Genomic DNA, 21,874 nt, shown 5'->3' on the forward strand with positions numbered 1-21,874 from the left:
AAGATCTTCCAAAGAGGATTAGGGATTTCTGGTAGCTGATTATTTGTGATCTCTAAACACAGTATTTTGTACAAGTTGTTCCTGGTTTTCATAGAATTTAGAAAGTTTAAATTTTACTCAAGCTTGTCTCATATTTTATCTCTGCAAAGTAAGTGAGCTTGAAAAGAAATATCAAATTTTATATTACCTCTGTCTGGAGGTAAGTTTTGTGTCTTAGGTAACACATTATGCAGGATGATTATTTTTTTTAATGTCTATTATCCAGAAATCCATCAAAGCCAAGAAGAAATGTTTATCTCATCTCACTGAATTTTCACTGCACTAAAAAGCAACAAAGCAAACTTATGCTTAATTAAAAAAAAAAAAAGATGTAGAATAGACTGTTTTCTTTTTATATATTTTTTTTTATTTTTATTTTTAAGAAAGAAGGATAAAAGAAAAAGTCACGTCACCAGAGGAATCCAGATAGCAAAATCAGAGAAAGAAAAATATTAATTTCAACTCCCTGCTGTCCTTTGAGAAAAAACATACAGGGGAAATTCTCTCAATTTTCCAGTACAGAAGCTCAGTTTCAAAAGTCTGCCCATCGTTAGGGAAGAGTTGTACCCAATGACTGTAAATAGCCCTTCCCTCTTGACAGCTCTGCTGTTGCAGTTATATTGCCAAAAGACATAGGCCTCAAGGTATCTACAGTACAGAATCAGTGAAATGTTTCACTGTGAATAATGCATTTTGGCACATACATGATCTTATCTTTTAAAAGTAAAACTGAAAGTAGACTTCCACAGAGTTCAGACATTTCATCTTTTTAAAGGAGTTCCTTTGACAAAGCAACACAGACTTGGCTATCCTGTGTCTCTTTTTCTCCCACTACATCAAGGTATTAAGTTGTACAACTTTGATGAATATGTCATCCCTTTCAAAATCGTGAAAAATATTTCCAAATGTACATTAAAATGAGATATCTGAAAATGTTACTTTCTTATGTTTCAGACCTCAGCTAGGTTTTCCACAGGAGCTTGAACAGAGGAGTAAGACCTGAATCAATTAAGAGTTCAGTGTGTTCAAGACAAAAAAAAGTCTATCGGAATGAGAATACTTTCAACATACCATCTCATCATCCATCCATTAATGAAATCAGCAATCACAAGAAAATCTCAGATTAAAAAAAATGGAAAAAAGTGAGACAGATCCCTTGACAGAAAAAAAAATCTATCTGCATGCATGTGCATGTGAACAGTATGTGCTATAGAATGAAAGACAACTATCTGTCATCTATCTGGTCTTCAGTAAGGCCACTGAACACAGTCCCCCATAACAACCTTCTCTCCAAATTGGAAAGATATGGATTTGATGGGTGGACTGTTTGATGGAGGAGGAACTGGCTGCGAGATCGTACCCAGCCAGTAGTGGTCAACGGCTCAAAATCTGCATGGAGATCAGTGATGAGTGGGGCCCCTTAGTGATCAGTACTGGGACCAGCGTTCTTTAACATCTTCATCAATTACATCAATGGTGGACTCAAGTGCACCTTTAGCAAGTTTGCAGATAACATGAAGGTATCTAGTGCAGTTGACAAGCCCAAGGGACAGGTTGCCATTCAGAGAGACCTGCACAAGTTGGACAGTGGGCTCAGGTGAACCTCACAAGGTTCAATAAATCCAAGTGTAAATTCTAGCCCCTGGGTTGTGGCAATGCCCGCCATCAATACAAGCTGGAGGAGTAATGGATAGAGCACATCCCTGCCAAAAATAACTTAGGGGTACTTGTGGATGGTAAATTGGACACAAGCCAGAGATGTGACTTCACAGCCCAGAAAGACAACCATATTCTTGGCTGCATCAAAAAAATCAAGGTCAAAAGAAGAGAGGGAGGTGATGCTGCTCCTCTACTCTGTGCTGGTGAGACCTTACCTGGAATACTGTGTTCAGATGAGAAGTCCTCAGTACAGGAGAAATGTGGACCTGTTGGAACATGTCCAGAAGAAGGACACAAAATGATCCACCTCCCCAGAGAGGACAAGCTGAGAAAGCTGGGGGTGTTCAGTCTGTACAAGAGAAGCCTCTTGGAGACCTGAGAGTAGCCTTTCAGTATCAAAAGGGGGCCATAAGAAAAAAGGGGAGGGACACTTTAGCAGGGTCTGTTGTGGTAAGACAAGAAGTGGTTTCAAACTAAAAGAGAGGATATTTAGACTGGATATAAGGAACACAACAAAGGAAGAGATGCACTGGACTAGGTTACTAAGAGAGTTGGTGGATGCCCTGTCACCCCTGGAAGTCAGTCTGGATGGGGCTCTGAGCAACCTGATCCATCTGTCAGTGTTCCTGTTCATTGCAAGGGAGCTGGACTAGATGACTTTTAAAGGTCTCTTCTAACTCAAAGGAATAGCAAGGTACACAAAACACATCAAATTTTGTTTTACTCTCCTAATGATGTTATTTCATTATTTGATCTCCACAAACAGACTACAAGAAACTGAACAAAAACATATATTTCATGAGCAGAAAGGAATGCCTAATTTAGCATTTATTTATAGCAAATGATTGCTTCCCCTGTGAGCACTGAACACCAAACCTGATTATGAGCCTAACATTTGATAGCCTGCATGATCTGTAACTCAGCAGATGCAGAAGTACTTTCTGGACAGATTAAATCTTGAAGGGAGAAAGAGAGAGAAAGAAATTGTGGAGGAAATGATAACTGAATGAAACTAAGAAGTAAAATCACAGTTACTGAAGTAATTGAATATTTATAACTGTTAAAGTATATCTGGGCCATAAAACTGCTAACATTGGTAAATTAAACTAACTTCTAGGAAGGCTAAGGTAGGAAATTTTGTTCTCAGTTGCATTAGTCAATTGTACTATTCATTGAAGCAAATCAAGTAACTCTAGATTTAAATGGATCTAAATGAGGGCAAGTGGACACAGTCAGGAAGTGAGCATTCTTGAATAAGGTTTATACAAGAAAATTCAAGTGTTAAGAAATCAAATTAGTTTACAAAACTGAAATGGACATGAGAATAATTTTTTATTATTTAGACACTTTTTATATATCACATTAATAATATATATCATATATAAAATTTAGTTAAATTACTTTTATAAATACATATTTTGAGCATACATATTACATGTATACATATAAAACCTTGTATGCATATGCATAATCACTTTAAATTTTATACATACTACACACATCATATACATATTTTAATAGAAAAATAATTACATATAAAAATTTTGTTTTGGAAATGAAGCATTATCCTATGTGTTTGTTTTTTTAAGGAAAAGCAATCATGTAAAATCTATGAATTTTAATAAGTTTTTTGTATAAAACTTTTTATGAAGGTATCCAAAGTAATTGGAGATGTATCATTTTTTATAACTGTAAAAAATTCAAGTTCATCCTTTGCCTTAATATAAGTCTTTCCCACTTCACCTAGACAATTATTCTTGGGTTCAAACAAGAATGGTGAAAACTTTATCAGGACACTTCCCATTTTCTATTAAAAATTCTTGATGAGGGTTGAGATGGATTTTTTGAAATGATATGAAGTAAAAATTCATTTCATAATACAACAGTAGAGCATTTGCTGAACATCCGGAAAATTTCTCCATACAAATGAGGCAATGTAGAATTTATTCTGTGGAGGTAATCATTAAGAATTCTAAACACCTGAAATTCATCACTCTTTCATCACTCCATGGGTGCTGATCTGATGTTTCCATAATTCAGTACATAAGGATAGAATCACACTAGAATCTTTTAAAAATTAGTCTTCGCAGTCATAGAGGGCCAGTTTTAGGCCTTCATGAATAATGCATAAGCAGGGAAGCAAAGAGATTACAGTCAGAGTTCTAACCTAAACAGTTACAGAAGAGTTTTGGAATACAATGAGTTTCTTTGATTCTATTCATTTTTTGAAAGCTCTCACAATCAGTGCATCCTAAGTTTATCATAAATACATGTATGAGCTATCAGAACTAGATAACTTACTTTCATCAAGTGGTACTAGTCCTATATAAAATGCTTTTGTTGTTTCAATTGAGTTAGATTAACTAAAAATTTCTGCCTATAACTAATTTCTACAGTGTTGTCACAAAATGTAACTGGTTCTGTAAATTATTAACTGTGTAAAATTCATACTCTCTCCCAGAAACTGAATCTTAGTTTGTTACTGCTACTTTCACCTTGAATTTCAATGAAACTTAAAATTGTCCATGCATGATCAGATTCATAAAGACATCTTGGGAGTATTATTTTCCAAGACCTCTTTATGAATGAGCAACTCTGAAATATGTAAAATATCAGGAATTTAACAAAATACACAATGGCTTGAGACAGAAAAGAAGAACATGGAGCATGAGAGCAAAAAAAAAAACACACACTACAGGGGCAGCAGTACATGACAAATCCAAAAAAAACCAAACAGTACTATCTTTTCATTAAGTGTCCTCTCAGCAAAGACATGGCAGTGGAAATTGCTGAGATAACTTTGATGGCTTGTCACTCATCTGCAACATTTTTAGGTTTCCCTTTGATTACTAGAAGGTGGTTTGCTTCTGAGATAGGGTATTTTCTCTATGCTCCTATTGTACAGAATATATAGAAAACAGATGCATAATAGAGAATTTCATTATTTATTCCTAGGAACACACTGATCTAAGATGATTAATTTTGCAAAGATCCAAGAACCCAAAAGAAACAAAATTATAGAGAGCAATCAAGTTTGTTGAAGTTCTGTAATAATGAGTAATATTTTGAAGAACATTACACATACATTTATTCATCCAAATAATTCCTGTATTTTGGTCATTGATTTGAGAAGTATTTTAGTGGGCTAAAAATGAAAAACTAGGGAATTAAAGGAGCAAAGAAGAGAAAAAGAGTATTTTTGTGTATGTTTAAACACAAAAATAATTTAAATAAGCCTATTTGTTATCTATGCAATATCATGTATCTCAGCAAAACAATTTTCTTTTTGTTCCATCTCTATCCTAACTTTGTGCCCACACCTGTTTCTACATCTCTGAAGGAAAAAAATTACACATCTTCTACATCTCAACTACACATTTTGTTATACTTTTCAGATCTATGTACATATCCAGACAAAATCTCCTGCCACCAAGTGAGAACTGCATTTAAGAATGGGCCTCTACTTTTTTGAAAAAAAGACGGAAAATAAAACAAAAAAATGCCTAAGGCTCATTGTACTGCTTTAACTAATGTACATAGTTAATACTTTCAGAACAGAATCACTTTATATACACTCTATGCTAAATTTATTTTAGAAGAAAATGCTACATTTCAAGGTTAATATAATAAAATGATAGTCTGTTCTTCAGATTTTAATTGCATCAATTTTCTTTCATTTTATTTTTAATACATCTCTGATGCAATTTTTAATTGTGTCATTCTGCTCCACTTTTCATCAACATCTCTAATTTTATCACTGTCTAATTTTATGTCTTTTTTTATAAGAAAAAATTAGACAAGCAAATCAGTTGAGGAGGGAAGAATAGAACAGCATTTCACTGACACAAAGTAAGAATGCTGCTAACATTTTGGTGTATGTTGGGGCAAAACTGAAGAACGAATGAACATTGTTTATGAGCACTTCCTCATTGAAAGTGAAAGTAGAATGGTTAGTCATTAAAGTCACAATGTGATTCATAGTTTAGAATTTAGAAGTACAGGTTTTCTATTCCACTGAAAATAAACTAAAGGCATGAATAGAAAATATACTAAACACCTCCTTTATTATTTAATTCAAAACACAAGTAGTGTTAATCTACTTCAGCTTCATAACTTGGAGGGAAGGTAATGGAAGAGACATCCACTGAGTAATTTAATATTAACTTTACACAATGAAATTGTTTGAAGTATTCTAACTGTACAGTAGACACGCCCTAGAAGATAGCGTGATCAAGAATATATTTAAAGTTGCACTGGGATTAATTTAGTTCGGACATTTCAGAGCATTTGCTGCAGAGAGACATTTTACTAATGTACTCATTTTACTGACTACATTGGAAAGGGCTGTCTCAGCACTATAACAACAAATTTTCAGCAATCATAAACAGTTGTTTTTAGAAAGCATGGTTCACAGAAGAACAAATTTTCAAATAATTGTGCAATAAAGCAGGATTTTGGATAGAGTGAAGAGTGTGCAATCTGAGAGGGCAATTCTCATTAGCGTTTTTATTTTAATGCTTTTACCATTGACTTAAAAGAAAAATTATTTCAGTTCACTGAGGGGGGTAAACTGCTCACAAAATAACAATGGAATCAGAGACATGTAAGAAAAGCACCAGCAGAAAAGCGAGTCCTGCAAACAATTTTTAAGTGTTAATCTAGAAATTTCATTTAAGAAATGTGTACCTGAAGGACAATGAGGAACACTATCCTGAATAATTTCAGCAGCTAGTAACCAACAATGATGCTCCAAGGGAAGAGCTGAAGAAGCAAATCTCTTTTCTAAATTCCCATTTGTCTTCCAGTTACTTCTTTCAAACAGCACTGGAGCTTACGCAAACTTTTAAAAGCTCAGTTTCATTTTTTAATCTTTCTGTACATTTATCATTCTCATGATTCATTTTTAAATGTTATGCTGATTTTTTTTAAAGAACCAATCAACTTAAAATGATCTTGACTAACTGCAAAGAATATGTTCTTTGATCTTTTTGTTTGGAAAGGATATAGGAAAGTGGACATCTTCTCTCACCTATTCTGATCAGTTTTATGAATACATAATTAGACCATAGATTGATAGACTGATAGGCAGACAGACAGATAAATTTACTTTCACAATCCTCTTCATTTATAACCCTTTCTTCACTACTACCATTATTTCAGTTTGGCATTGCAGCAATATCATTCACTTGCTTCTCTCCCGTGTGAACTCCAGATTCAACCTGGAACAACATGGCTAGACTGTCAGGCTCAGACATGGAGGATAAAACTACAGGAGCAGGACACTTGCTCTATGTATTCCCCTTGCTAGTAGTACTTTTGCTTTTCACCCAGGTACTAAAGCAAATCAGAGCAGAAGCAGATACCAGTCTACTTAGTGAAGAATAAGTAAAGTGCTTCATATCTCAGAAGACCTAGAGTATGATGGAGACCACACTTTTACACATAGTAGAGAGTCCAATGGAAAAGGATGCTAGTAATAACACAGAGACCATAGCCTTCAGCAACAAACAAACCAACAGGACTGACCACAGCTGTTGCAAAGAAGTTGACTTTATCTCAACAAAAAGAGTACTGGAGGCTGGTCTTAGTTTTAGATCAACTCCCACAACAGCTGAATGGATTAACTGGCATTATAAATGTTTCTCCTAAGTTTGTTAAGTGTGAATGGCTCCCTGAATTAGCTAGAGCAGTGTGAGGAAAATAAATGTGCCTCAACTCAAAGTATAAAAACTGTAGAACTAGCAAAACAATTTTGAAGAGAACAATAAGTCTGATCTGACTTGAGCCCACAGATTCCCTCCTTGCAAATGAGATGTCCAGCATCAAGACATGCAGAGATAAGCAATGGGAATCATTCTCATGTTGTGATCTAAGTGTATATTTAAATTGCTCCACTTTGCTTAAATAGCAGTTTCAGTACATTGCTATAACAGTTCTCACAGTTAAAATCCTATGTAACATTAAATATCTTCCAATAAAGTTGATGTTGATATTAATAATTAAATCCTCCATGTATGGAATCTCTAAATGAACACAGAGTATGGGATGCCTACAGCCAAACCCACATTTTGATCTCTTCTCGTGAATGTTTTAAATTGCTGTAGGACTGTGATACTGTTTACATGTTTACTTTTGATCCCATGAAAGTGTCACCTGCTATTATTTTTTTTACTTATAGTGGAAATGAGACTTTTCATATCCGGGAGAGAAAATAAACATCAATGAGCTGATTAATTACTCATGCAGCAGCAACAACAACATAGCAACATTAACATAACTTGATTCCTGATAGAACCATAGAATTAGCTAGGATGGAAAAGACCTTCAAGATCATGCAGTCCAACCATCCACCTACCACCAATAACCCACTAAATCATGTCTCTCAACACCACATCGAAACATTTCTTGAACACCTCCAGGGTTGGTGACTCAACCACCTCCCTGGGCAGCCCATTCCAGCACCTGACCACTCTTTCAGAAAAGTAGTGTTTCCTAATGTCCAGCCTGAATCTCCCCTGGTGCAACATGAGGCCATTCCTCCTCATCCTGCCACTAGTTACAAGAGAGAAGAGGCTGACTCCCATCTCACTACAACCTCCCTTCACGTAGTTATAGAGAGCAATAAGGTCTCCCCTGAGCCTCCTCTTCTTCAGACTGAGCAATCCCAGCTCCCTCAGCCACTCCCCATAAGGCCTGTGCTCCAGACCCCTCACCAGCTTTGCTGCCCTCCTCTGAACATGCTCCAGGGCCTCAATGTCTTTCTTGCAGTGAGGGGCCCAAAACTGGACACAGTACAGAAGGACAATTACTTCCCTACTCCTACTGGCAACACTATTTCTGATACAAGCCAGGGTGCCATTGGCCTTCTTGGCCACCTGGGCACACTGCTGGCTCATGCTCAGGTCCCGGGTTCATTTCCTCCACACAACCATCCAGCCACTCTGCCCCAAGCCTGTAGTGTTGCCTGGGGTTGTTGTGGCCAAAGTGCAGGACCCAGTACTTGGTCTTGTTGAACCTCATCCCGTTGGCTTCAGCTCAGAGATCCAGCCTGTCCAGGTCTCTTTGTAGGGCCTCTCTACCCCCAGGCAGATTGACACTTCCTGCCAGCTTGGTGTCATCTGCAAACTTCCCGAGGATGCTCTCAATGCCCTCATCCAGGTCAACAATAAAATTGAAGAGGACAGGCCCCAGCACCGACCCCTGGGGAACACCACTCGTGACCGGTCGCCAGCTGGATTTAAATCCATTCACCACCACTCTCTGGGCCCAGCCCTCCAGCCAGCTCCTCATCCAGCAAAGAGTGTACAGGCAGTGAGTAGAAGTATATATATACACTTCTGAAGTATAACTGTGTTGCTTTCTTTTTTTAGCTGGGATAGCATTAATTTTCTTCATAGAGGCACATATGTTGCTGTGTTTCAAATTTGAGAAGAAATGATGTTGATAGCATACCTGTGTTTTAGTTGTTGCTGAGCAGTCAAGTTCTTTCTTACTTCTTGTGTTGCCCTGTCAGCAAGAAGGCTGGGGATGAAAGCTGCTGGAAGGAGACAGAATAGTTGATCCCGAAGTGATATCCCATACCATATGGCAATATGCTCAGTAATAAAAGCTGGAGTAAAGGAGGAAGAGTTCAAACTGATGGCATTTGTCTTCCCAAGAAACCATTATACATGTTGAGTCCTGCTCTCCTGGAAGCAGCTGAAAGTTTGCCAGCCAATGGGAAGTAGTGAATGAATTCTTTATCTTGCTTTGTTTGTGTGTGCGGAGTTTGCTTTACCTGTTAAACTGTCTTTATCTCAACCCATGAGTTTTCTCACTTTTACCTTTCAGATTTTCTTGCCCACTCCCCTAATGCATGGGCCTCGCTGACAGCAAGGGTGGAACATCAAGGACAATTCAAAGCAGAAATTTAGTTTATACAAATGTGACGAACAATAATCTTTGAAGTCACTTAAAGATTTATGACTTATCAATTTGTGCAGCTGGCCCCAAATAATTCTGAATAGATCCAGGAAATTCTATTCATTCTATCATTGTGAGCAAAGGATGTGACCTCCTACAAAAATCAGGTAAACTGCACTTAGTATGGTGGTGTAAACATTTCTTAACATGGCAGTTTTTATTATTTAGGACTGTGTAGGGTTTTTTTTTAAGCCTAGAAACCACCTCAATCAAATTGAATTAACCTCTAATTTGTGCTATTTGGTAGGGCTGGTGATACATAAGGGTAGTTAAAAATACAGGTTCCTCATCACTGTATTAAATAATTTGTGTAACTCTCTATGAAATACAGCTCCTATTTAAACATTAAGTAATTTGTGCAAAGACCACTTTCCACATCTTTGTGAATCTAATTCATTTGAATTTTTAATGGCTAAGAGCAGGGCTGCCTTTAATCCTTTCTACAGCCTCATTCCAAGACAGAAATTGTACATGAGAAAACCATAAAAGCCATAACAATGCATTTGAGTCTTTCACCTAAGTAAACAGGCACATGAATACATAAGTACATTTAAAACACCAGAACTACTCTGCTGCTTTCAGTTAAATGGGTGTTTATCAGCTCTGCTGGACTAGGATCTTAAGGCAATTGCTACTCCCATTCTTTTTGCAGATATGCATAAGATAAATGATTCAAAATGCTTTTCTTGCCATTTTAAGAGCTTCAAAAGCAACGTGGTGTCATTCTAGCACAGTGATATTCTCCCTACCATTATTTTTTAATTTTTTAGACACAGTATTGTAAAGAATATCACAAGCCTACTGATGCTTCAAGAAGAATTTGTGATAAGACATAAGTTTCTTTCTAAAGCAGACAATCATCAGATAATCCAGCACAGCTCCAATGAATCTATGAAGCCATGAAGATTTACTCTAACCTAGCAGTGGGTTGTAAAGCTTTTCTACATACTAAAGAAATTTAACTTCTAAAATTCTGGAATTATTTATGAACATCCTTAACTGTAGATGTAGATTAACATTCACTTTATAAAGTGACCCAAGAATGAATAGCATTAATCACACACAGACCTAAAGAAGTAAAATATAATGAATCTGTTGATCTCTCACCTGTGCTTGACATCACAGTTATATACTTTTTACTTGCATCATTAAGACATTTAACAACAGAAAGCTGAAAATAGATTTTGGCAATCAAATCAAGGATAACAGATAATGGACTTTAGAGCTTCTACACTTCTTTTTTCCTCTTTATCTCTTAGGTCCTTCCAATTTACCATCCATCCAAACTATTACTTCATCTCTCTGTCATCAAAATTATTTATCTGGATGACATTAGATCTGCAAAATAAAAGGCTAGAAGTCTTTTAAAAAGCCACCAAACAAAGTTTCCTCATGGTTTTAGTGAGTTTGTCAAAGATTAGCAATTAAAACCAAGGTTTTTCCTAAAGATTGAATTATCTGTATTACACTTGAAAAAGCTGAAAATCTCACAGTAAATTTCATTGCACAAGATTAAACTAAACCAACAACTATTTTCCAATTGCACAGTAGAAGTCCTACTTACCTTATTAAAATGAAAGAAAAAAGACCAATAAGTACTATGATTTAGCATATATTCCTAATTATAATTATTATTATAATATTGCTGCCATTTGCTGAAGCAAACTTCATAAGACACTGATAAGCAAAGATCCCCGTTAAGAATGTTATGTGATGTGCTAAATTCTGATCCAAATTCTATGACTTCTTATTGTCAAACTCTGTGGCAACAACTGCTGGATTAACTCTACAGACGCACCAAAGATTTTGAAGTATATCAAACTAGTATATCATAATTGCACTAGTGATACACCTAGCCACTTAACATTCCAGAAAACTTCTTCATGTGTCTCTAGACCTTGCAATAGGACAGAAAAAATCATGACAAGACACACCTGTGATTTAGTTTTCCAAAGACTTTGTGGCACCAGTAGAATTAGTATGAATATTCAGTTTTTCTTTGATAATGGACTATATTCATTAATCTTCTAACAGTTTGTAGAAGTCAGAAATATATTTTACAGTAATGAAGCCACACAATTTTCTGTATTGCAGCCATGGCAAATTGAGATTATCACTCATAAAAGAGTATATGTTCAATGCAAAAGGAATAAAAGTATTCATTATGTCCCCTCTGGCTCTGCTGAATGTCTCTATAACCAGAGTATGAATTTATAATCTACCACTGCTTCTCAAAATTCCATATCTATGGGAATGTAAGCAAAAAAAACACATCAAGACACAAGAATTTCACTCTAGACCAGGTATCTTAATGCATGATAGTCCAGCCTTAGCTATGAGAATTTATCCCTAAATTTTAAAATTGAAGTCAGACTACAGTACTGCATGTACTATTTTAGTCTTTTCAATATTCTGTGGTTTGTTTCCTGTTTGTTGCTCTATTTGCGTACAGATTACTAAAACTATAAGCATGAAAAATTGTCCCTAGCAAATCAAATTTCAAGAAGCTAACAAAATCAAAAGTAATTCTGTTTACTATTATCTTTCAGTGACTAAATAACACTTCTGACAGTTATTGCAAAGAATGTGAAATGTCATAAACCCATTATCATGACAACAATTTTCACAGCCACTGAAAATGATATGAACTATACACAATTGTGCCTACAGTTCCAAACTAGTTTATCTGGCACCATTCATCATGACTGATAGTCAAGAAAGGATGTAAACCAGAATTGGGAAGGTTTACTTCTGGTCACCTTTCACCTGTGGTAGAAATATTTCTGTAGCTGATAGCTAAGCAAACAAAGAATAACAATGAGGGTTTTTACTGAGAGAAAGGGAGAAGGGAAAAAAGTGGAAGACTGGGGAAATTGGGAATTGTTGTTTTAACATTTACATACTTCCCCATCATTAGAAGCACCAAAACATAACAGAATAACTCAAAAAACATGTGCTCTTTATTTCTCATAAATATGAGAAGGCTGCCACTATATTTGAAGATCTATACTTGATAACTGTAATGGGATGTGGACAGAAGAGAAAAAAGCCTTAATGATTATCAAGCTGAAACTTAAGCATAGAATCTTTGCTGCTTTCAAGACAAAGTAAAATTCTCATTGGCTCAGAAGATCTGAAAGGGTCAGATGCCTGTTAGATAAATCAGTGAAATTCATAGATATAATACAATGCCAACTCATCTTTTTTTTTAAACAGCATCAATGTCATTTTTTAGTAACTGACTAAATTAATTTTTTAGTAACTGACTAGCCTTTTTGTACAGCAGCTTCTTGAGTTTATCAATCATAGGTTATAGTTTTGACTCTGTCTTTGACAGAAATTAAAGTTATAGCAGAGAGCATCATATAGATTAAAATTAGAGAAGCTGGAATGTTTGTTCTTATTTTCAGCTTGACCATTAGATGGGAGCAGTCATGACAGTGACCTAGTCCTAATGGGAAATCTACTGAGATGAAATGCCTGCCTGTCCTGGAAACCAGGAACATCCTTGATAGGCACAGCTGACCTCTTTGAACAGCAGCTGAGTACCTAAGAAGTGGAGACATCTTAATGATACCATTGATAAGGACAAAAACAGAACTATGGCAACAACTTATCATCTGAAAAGATAGTCTGAGAAGGTAAAATTTTGTCCAAGCGAACAGGAAGGATCATTACTATTTGTTGTCTCAGTTGAAACAAAAATTAGCAACATCTATTGGCTAACAACATTGTACTATGCCTTCTTATGTCTCTGTGTTACAAAGGACTCTTTTATCCAGTATGGAGACTCTGTCTTGGAAAACTTTGTGTTCCACAAACTTGTCTTTCTGCCAGGATTTCCTAAACAACTTGAACATGATCATCATTACAGTGAGACTGATCATTATCTGTTTGGTCCCACTCTTGAGCCTACTAAAGGGACTTGCTTCTTCCAAGAGCATTTTCCTTAATTCATTTCAACATTCACTTTATTAGACTGCTGTAAGAACAGTTTGACTTTCCACCACACTTCTCATATCAGTTTCATGGACTTGGTACTGTATGTTACATATACATAAATAATGAAATACGCATGAACATCACCTACCATAATTGTAGTCTTGATAAGTATAATTTTTCATAATTATAGTTTTTATTATAGTATTGATAATTTTACAGCCCATAAGTATGTTCACTGTCACAGTATTGTGAAATTTGTTGAATCAAAAATACAGAATCCTAAAAAAACTCTATTGTGATCTCTGTACACCCACAGGTCAGGGAATCACACACATCATTACTTCAATCAAACCACATGGTGCAGCTGATATGATGGAGGGAAGGGATGACATACAGAGGAACCTTGAAAGCCTTGATAGGTGAGACTGTGAGAACTTCATGCCAACGAGGCCAAGTGTAAGCTTCTGTACCTGCATCATGGCAATACCAAGTACAAATACAGATTGGGTAGAGAATGGATTGAGAGCAGCCTGAGGAGAAGGACTTGGCAGTGTTAGATGATGAAAAAGAGCAAGAGCCATAAATGCGCCCTTGCAGCCCAGAAAGCTAACTTCATCCTTGTCTGCATCAAAAGCAGCATAACCAGCTGGTCGAGAGAAGTGACTCCTTTTCTACTAAGCTCTCATTAGACCTTACCTGGCATACTGCTTTCAGTTGTGGGACCCACACCATAAAAAGGACACAGACCTCGAGGCGAAGGAGGGCCAAAAGGATGCATACAGGGCTGAGCAACTCTCCTACAAAAAGAGGCAGAAAGAGTTGGAGTTATTCAGTCTAGAAAAGAGAAGGCTCCAGGGAGACGTTTAAAGGCCTTCCAGTACCTAGAGGGGCCTACAGGAAAGCAGTATTTATTACACTTTGAGCGTTACATGTAAGAAAAGCATATTTGTAGACTGATCACATCTACTATAGGTCAGTATGCTAAATACAACTTACCTTAGTGCTCACATCTCTGATTACCATCTCTGCAGAAATATACTTGCAGCTTCCATTTGATGATATTACAGCTTGGGTGAGCTAAAAAGCTCAATCTATATGCTGGGACATATTGTTTGTACTACTCTATTTAGCAGTGGCTACACAAATTAACTCACCATATTTGCTAGCTTAAAATGTACCTCATGACTATTTGAACTGCAGGGTGGAAAAAAAACAGCCAAAATAAGGGAGATGTCTTTGGAAGAAGAAACGATAATCCTTACCTCTTTGTTCATCTGCCAATTTTTTTTAAAATAAAACACATTCTTTAATCAGACTCCAGATACAACTTTTTATCTGTTGTGAGCTTTGTATTTGCAGCCACCTCGATTATAGCTAAAACTCTGAAGTTAACTGAAGCAATAGAATGCTTTTGAGATATACATAAGTATCAGTTTATAAATAACCTAGGTCATATATATGCAGTGGCAGTGTTTTTCACCATCAAGCAGTGAATACATGAACAGTGAAATATCTTAGTCCCAAGAACGTGATATAATCTACGTAAAACACCAATAATGAGAATATATGTTGGTTCAGTAGTAATTTCAATTCAATACTGACTTACAAATATTCCCCTAGACAATTGCAACATTGTAACAGAATTACTGTATGTTCTTTCAGAGCATAGAACAAATAGACAATGTGTTACCCTTATAATCAACTCTTCCAGTTAAGAAAACTTTTCACATATCAGCTGGTTGGACTCTATCACTTCCATGGTTTGGTTGTCTTTTTTTGTTTTGTTTTTGCCTTCCTACAGGCAATTTTCCTGGATCAACACACTGAAAATTCCTACTTTGATATATAATAATTTAAGTGTTCATCAAGGCCAACACCATCTGGTGTTCACCTCTCTCCTTCTTCACTCCTTCAGCAGTGAGTAACCTCAACTCTGCTGGCCTGAGTTCAAATTTGAATTCTTCTCCACCAAGAAAGAATAGGTAGCTTGCTCTAAATCTTTAGAATTTATCTCCTCAGATGAAACACTTTATCTTCCTTTTTATTGTATAGCGGAGCAAGAAGCATGATCATGACTGTCACAGTTATAATTATCTTATTCCAGTGGAATTCTCCAAAACCAAGAGAAAATTTCCACAATCTCTGGAAATCTCTTTTTAAGTGATTAAATCAGAAAAAAATAGTATTAATGTAGAAAATACTACATGGCACTGAGGGATACTTTCTTTTCAGTTCTGCTATTTTGTCTTTACAAAGCATTCCTTGATAGGCATCAAATTTGGCAGCATGTTTCTGCATATAGTGTCTTTTCAGATTGTAGTCTTTAAAAACTGACATTATTTCCTTGAAAATTAAGCACAGTGCCATATTATTTGTCAGCACTGCACTACACTCTGTGTCCCAGGGTCAGACTGCTCAGCAGGGCAGAGCTGCTGCCACAATGACAGGGCAGCAGTGCAAGCTGCACATGCCTGGCCAATCTGATAATTTTAAGATTAGTGGACATTATCTTCCTGGACTTCATTAGAGACTTAGACACTATTCTTGATAAGATCCTCACAGAGAAGCTCCTGAAGAACAGATTGGATGGGTAGATAGTCAGGTGGATCAAAAACAGGTTAAATGGCCAAAAGGTAGTAATTTGTGCAAATTCTCATTGGAGATCATTAACTAGTGGAGTATCCATGCAGGTCAGTACGGAATCCAGTCCTATTTAAAACCTCCACTGATAATCTGGACAATGGAATTGAGCATACTCCCAGTAAGTCTGCAGATGACACAAAATTAGAGGAAGTAGCAGACTAACATGAGGTTCTTGCTGCCACCCAGAGGAACCTGAACAGATCTTCTGAGTTTAAATTGCATCATTTTGGTAGTTGGGGAGTCGCAGATTTGGCCTCTATTACCTGAGCCTAGAAACTGCCACATGTCAGCAAGAGCCCATTCCAGCTCGTTCTAAAAGGGACCCACCACTGGCCAAAGCTGAACCAATGAACAATGCTGGTTGCACCTCTCTGAAAGTAGATTTAGGAAGGGAGATAAAACAAAACAAAAAAAAATCCACCACAAAAGCAGCTGAGAGAAGAATGAGAAGATGTGGAGACAAACAGCTGTCCAGACACAAAGGTCAGTACAGGAGGAGAGCAGATGCTCCAAGCACAGAGTAGAATTTCTCCTGCATTCTATGGGGCACCACACAGATCAGATCTCCACATGTAGCCTGTGGAGGAGCCCACAGTGCAGCAGGTGGATGTGGCCGGAAGGAGACTATAGAGCACAGAGAGGCTTTCACAAGAACAGACCCTGGACCAGAGCTGTAGCCCATGGAGAGGAGTCCAGGTGGACCTGCTTGAACTAGATGACAACCAGAGGTTCCCCTACAGTCATCCTGGGATTGTGTGGTTCTGTGAACTTCGTGTATTTGAGTAACACCTCTACAATTAAATCTATAGTAGAATCATGGTGTTTGAACATAAAATACTCAGTTTCCATTATTACCAGGTGTAGGTTTCTTATGTAGCTGAAAGTTGCAAGGCTAATTTTTCAAACATCTTAAATAGGATTGGGAAGAGAGTAGTTTTTGCTCCACTTGAAAATTAAACTTTGCAAGTCCTACTTTTGTGGCAACAAGAAAATACTTAAAGGTTCTCATGAAAAAAGGAAGGGAGATAATGATCATTTTCAAATACCCGTTAGAATTCACTTGAGTGAAAGAATATAGTTTACCTGAGTTACATGTAAGTGCCTTGTTGTTTAATATAGTGCAGGAAATGCAATGTGCCCTAAACCTCACAGAAACGAACACACTGAGCTCTTTCCTGATTTAGATGAGCAATACTGACACAAAAGCCTTTTACTAATTAATATTAAATTGAAATTAGTATATTTTCATGAATAGTCTTCATAGTAACAATCCAAACTATCAAATGAAAACCAAATATGAGATTTCCTTATCAGCCATGTTTTTAAAAACATTGAGATTGTCTTTCGTAATTTCATAATGATGTAGTACCTATGGAAAGTGAATAAACAGTTTTCACATTCATTGTCAAATTTTGCTCAGTAGGGATCCCACGTTGTTCCACCATACTTCTGTTTTTCCCATTCTGCCTGCATCAATTCCTATTTTATTTTCCCTTTTTTCTTAGAAGGGAGTTCCAATTCACTGATCACATGTATGTACTAAACCTAGAGTATATTATGTCAGTGAAAACAAAAGCTGACTGCCTGAATGTTATTTCATGGGAGAGAATGAAATATGTAAAAACAACAGTTCACCTACAGGCAGTTTAGAGGTCCTTATTTGTAATTGTACCCTCACACATAAATAATGTATATACTTATGACTGAGCTGACAGATTTAAGCAGTCTAAGATAAATGCATGGCAGTGTCATCTACCTATTATCTGACACTTAGGAAAATAAGCTGCCACTGGGTATATCTATATTAGTGTAATACAATAATGTTTTACATTCCTACAATATTATCTGTACATAGAAAAATGAGTTATCTGTATTTTTTTTTACATTGTATTACTGTGAGAGTATCAGTTTGATTATAGAAAATAAATAACAATGCATTTAATTTACTGGAATATTTTAGATAAATTCTATTAATTTGACTTGTAGAACAGTAGAAACTGCTAAAGTGTTTTGTTGCTTGACAACAAGAAACATGATGAAACTCTAGGTTACATTTAATTGCAAGAGGAATGGTACTCAGTCACAGCCACTTTCAAGGACCAACAGAGAGCAAAGGTCAATGGTACAAAACCCAGATAATTATTATACTTACTAATAAAAGGGCAACAATTATATTATTTCAATATTTTGTACACCCTTCTCACACACAGCTGAATTATGTTGCATATCTGGATTGAAGCATTACAGGATAATTTACGCGATAAGGTCTTGCACTACTAGAGAAGTTAATAAAGCACCTCATAAACTTCCCTTCTGAAAGATATATGGCACAGTTCCTCTTTGATAAAGAGTAGCTGGAATTGAAATACCTACATGCATCCTGGTCCCTGATCTCTGGACAAGCTGTTACTTATAATGTGCAAATCATATCACCTTCCACATACACTGCAGTACAGTTGTTTAGCAGAATACATATTACATTCTGGCAATCTTTGAGCATATAAAATCTACATTAGAAAATTATACAAGTCTTTTTACAATAGCATCACATAAGAAGCACTGTATTTCATTATTACAGTCTTACAGATGCATAAGGTAGTCAATTTTATCTTCCAGTTTATAGGCAAATAAGTGTAACATACTTCAAATGTATTATATTTTGCTTCATTTTTAGCCCTTTACTGCTTTAAGGGCAAGGAATGTTACAATTGAAATAATAAGTTCCAATGGACACCTGAGTGGATGAATTGAAGGGAAGCAGGAAGGAGCAACAATTGTCAGAAACTTCTAACAAGAACCTGGTTTCTTCAGATCTAGACACTTTGCTGTGATCACAGTTAGCCAGATACTTATGGAAATGAATGAAGACAGGGTAATGTTAAAATGTCATGTTTTTTACTACTTCTATTAGAAATTATACATATTATCATATAAAGCTAGTAAATTGCAGATCTCAAGCAGAGGTAAAAATCACTTATGAGTGACTACATTGTCCTTTCGGTAAGATAATGAGCTGTTGATGACCATTATTTTAATTAGGCATCAGAGTAATTTGATTAATATTCTTATTACATGCTACTTATCCTCTCATTTTGTTTTATTCAACACATTCCCAGCTGTAATACAATGGAAAGTATAGCAATAATAGCAGAGTAGCAAGGTCCCAGGTTGCAGCAAGTGAGGACTTGCTCAAATGCACTGAAACAAAAGAAAAACCTGCTTACCTTCAAAAACCTCAGATACATAGAGATCTCCAGTAAGGTGCTCTCACCTCCACTGCCAACCCTTAAATGAGGTCTGGGAAGGGGTGGATCCTGGCTCCACCCCCTTCTGGTTACTCAGGTGCACTGCTTGCACCTGAGCTCCCCTAGGCTGGCCCTGCCTTCCCACCAGGTGCTCAATCACTGCTTCAAGCCATGACTTAGCATTTCCGCTACACCAGCTATTTCTGACTAAACATATGATTACAAAAGGATTCAGGCTGCAAAAACTTCCTTGAGTGTGTATTAAATTCTGAAAAAAATATTTTCAACTTAATTGAAGTTATGAACACATAAAAAAAAAGTAATAAACAATTTTACCTTGATATCTTAACTACTGATCTGTCAGCCATTTGAAACTGTAAATAATCTGTTCAGGACAACAGCGCAAATCTGTCATCATTGTAATAACGAACATTTACATAGTAAATTTTAGGTTAACAATAAAAAGTAGCTTAAAAGGGAAAGGAAAAATAAAACAAGGTTAGCAGAACTTCATATGGTGTCCATTTACATATGAAATAGAATGTTAGACTAATGCATAGATTCATAGAATTATACAATATCCTGAGTTGGAAGGGACCTACAAGGATCATCAAATCATCGAATGGCTTGAGGTGAAAGGGACCCCAGTCATCAAGTTCCAACCCCTCTACTACAGGCAGGGTAGCCAATCACTAGATCAAGAACTAGATCACATTGCCCAGGGCCCTTTCCAAGCTGTCATTAAACCCCTCCAGGGACAGGGCATCCACAACCTCTCTGGGCAACCTGCTCTAGCACCTTACCACACTCTCAGTAGAAAATTTCCCCCGACATCTAATCATCAAGTCCACTTCCTGTCTCCATTTAAGACTATCCAAAATTCAAACCATATTTCTGAGAGTTTTGTCCAAATATTTCTTGAACTCTGTTAGGCCGCTGATCACTGACCTGGGGAGCCTGTTCCAGTATCTAGCCACTCACTGGTAAAGAACCTTCTCCTAATATCCAACCCTGATATAGTTCCATGCCATTCCCCTGGGTTCTATTGCTGTCACCAGGGAGCAGAGATGAGTGCTGCCCCTCTGATCTCCTTATGAGGAAGCTGTAGACCACCATGAGGCCTCCCCTTAGCCTCCTCTTCTCTGGGCTGAACAAACAAAGTGACCTCAATTACCCCTCATATTTCAATATTTCATAGTTTTCAATAATTTTATAGTGACTGAGAGAATATTCAGGCCATATTCATCAGAACATGACAAAATACCTTTCTGACCATAAAGAGAATGGATACTTCTGAATTTTGCTGCCTTAGAACTGTATTCTTGGAAAGTTTATTCAATATGACAGATTTATTCAACATAAAATCTTGGAATCTGAGTTATCACTGAAATGTGAAATATTAGTATCAGAACAAACAATAGAATCATGGAATCGTATAATGGTTTGGGTTGGAAGGGACCTATAAGATCACCTAGTTCCAACCCCCCTGCTAGACCAGGTTGCTCAAAGTCCCATCCAGCCTGGCTTTGAATGCATCCAAGGAGGGGGCATTCACAACCTCGCTGAGCAACCTATTCCAGCATCTCACCACCCTCACAGTACAGAATTTCTTCCTGATATCTAGTCTAAATCTACTCTCTTCTGGTTTATAGCCATTTCCCCCTGCCCTGTCACTACATGCCCCTATAAAAAGTCCCTCCCCAGCTTTCCTGTAGGCCCCCTTCAGGTACTGGAAGGCTGCTATAAGGTCTCCTCAGAGCCTTCTCTTCTCTAGGCTGAAGAGCCCCAACTCTCTCAGCCTGTCCCTGTAGGGGAGGTGCTCCAGCCCTCTGATTATCTTTGTGGCCCTTCTCTGGACTGCCTCCAGCAGCTCGATGCCATTCTTGTGTTGGGGTCCCCAGAACTGGACGCAGTACTCCAGCTGGGGTCTCATGAGAGCAGAGTAGAGGGGCAGAACCACCTCTCTCAACCTCTTGGTCGCACTTCTCTGGATGCAAGCCAGGGTACGGTTGGCCTTCTGGGCTGCAAACACACATTGGCATCTCATGTTGAGTCTTTCATCATCCGACACCCCAAATCCTTCTCCTCAGGGCTGCTCTCACGCCGTTCTCCGTCCAACCTGTATCTGTGCCTGGGATTGCCCCGACCCAAGTGCACGTCCTTGCACTTAGCCTTGTTGAACTTCATGAGGTTGGCATGGGCCCATCTCCCAAGCCTGTCCAGTCCTTCTGGGGAGCATCCCTTCCCTCTAGCATGTCAACTGCACCATTCAGCTTGGTGTCATCTGCAAATTTGCTGAGGGTGCACTCGATCCCACTGTCCATGTCGCCTACAAAGACATTAAATAACACTGATCCTAGCACCGATCCCCGAGGAATGCCTAC

General features: G+C 37.3%; 1 long non-coding RNA gene across 1 annotated transcript; it reads right to left on the reverse strand.

The window, feature by feature from the left end:
* Positions 12,978–19,522, reverse strand: LOC110392414. The gene is made up of 3 exons (XR_002434345.1): positions 19,470–19,522; positions 14,299–14,399; positions 12,978–14,072 (listed from the first exon to the last, which is right to left on the reverse strand). It is a non-coding gene; the product is annotated as an uncharacterized LOC110392414 (long non-coding RNA).

This window comes from Numida meleagris, chromosome 1, assembly GCF_002078875.1.
Source record: "Numida meleagris isolate 19003 breed g44 Domestic line chromosome 1, NumMel1.0, whole genome shotgun sequence".
Lineage (NCBI taxonomy): Eukaryota > Metazoa > Chordata > Aves > Galliformes > Numididae > Numida > Numida meleagris.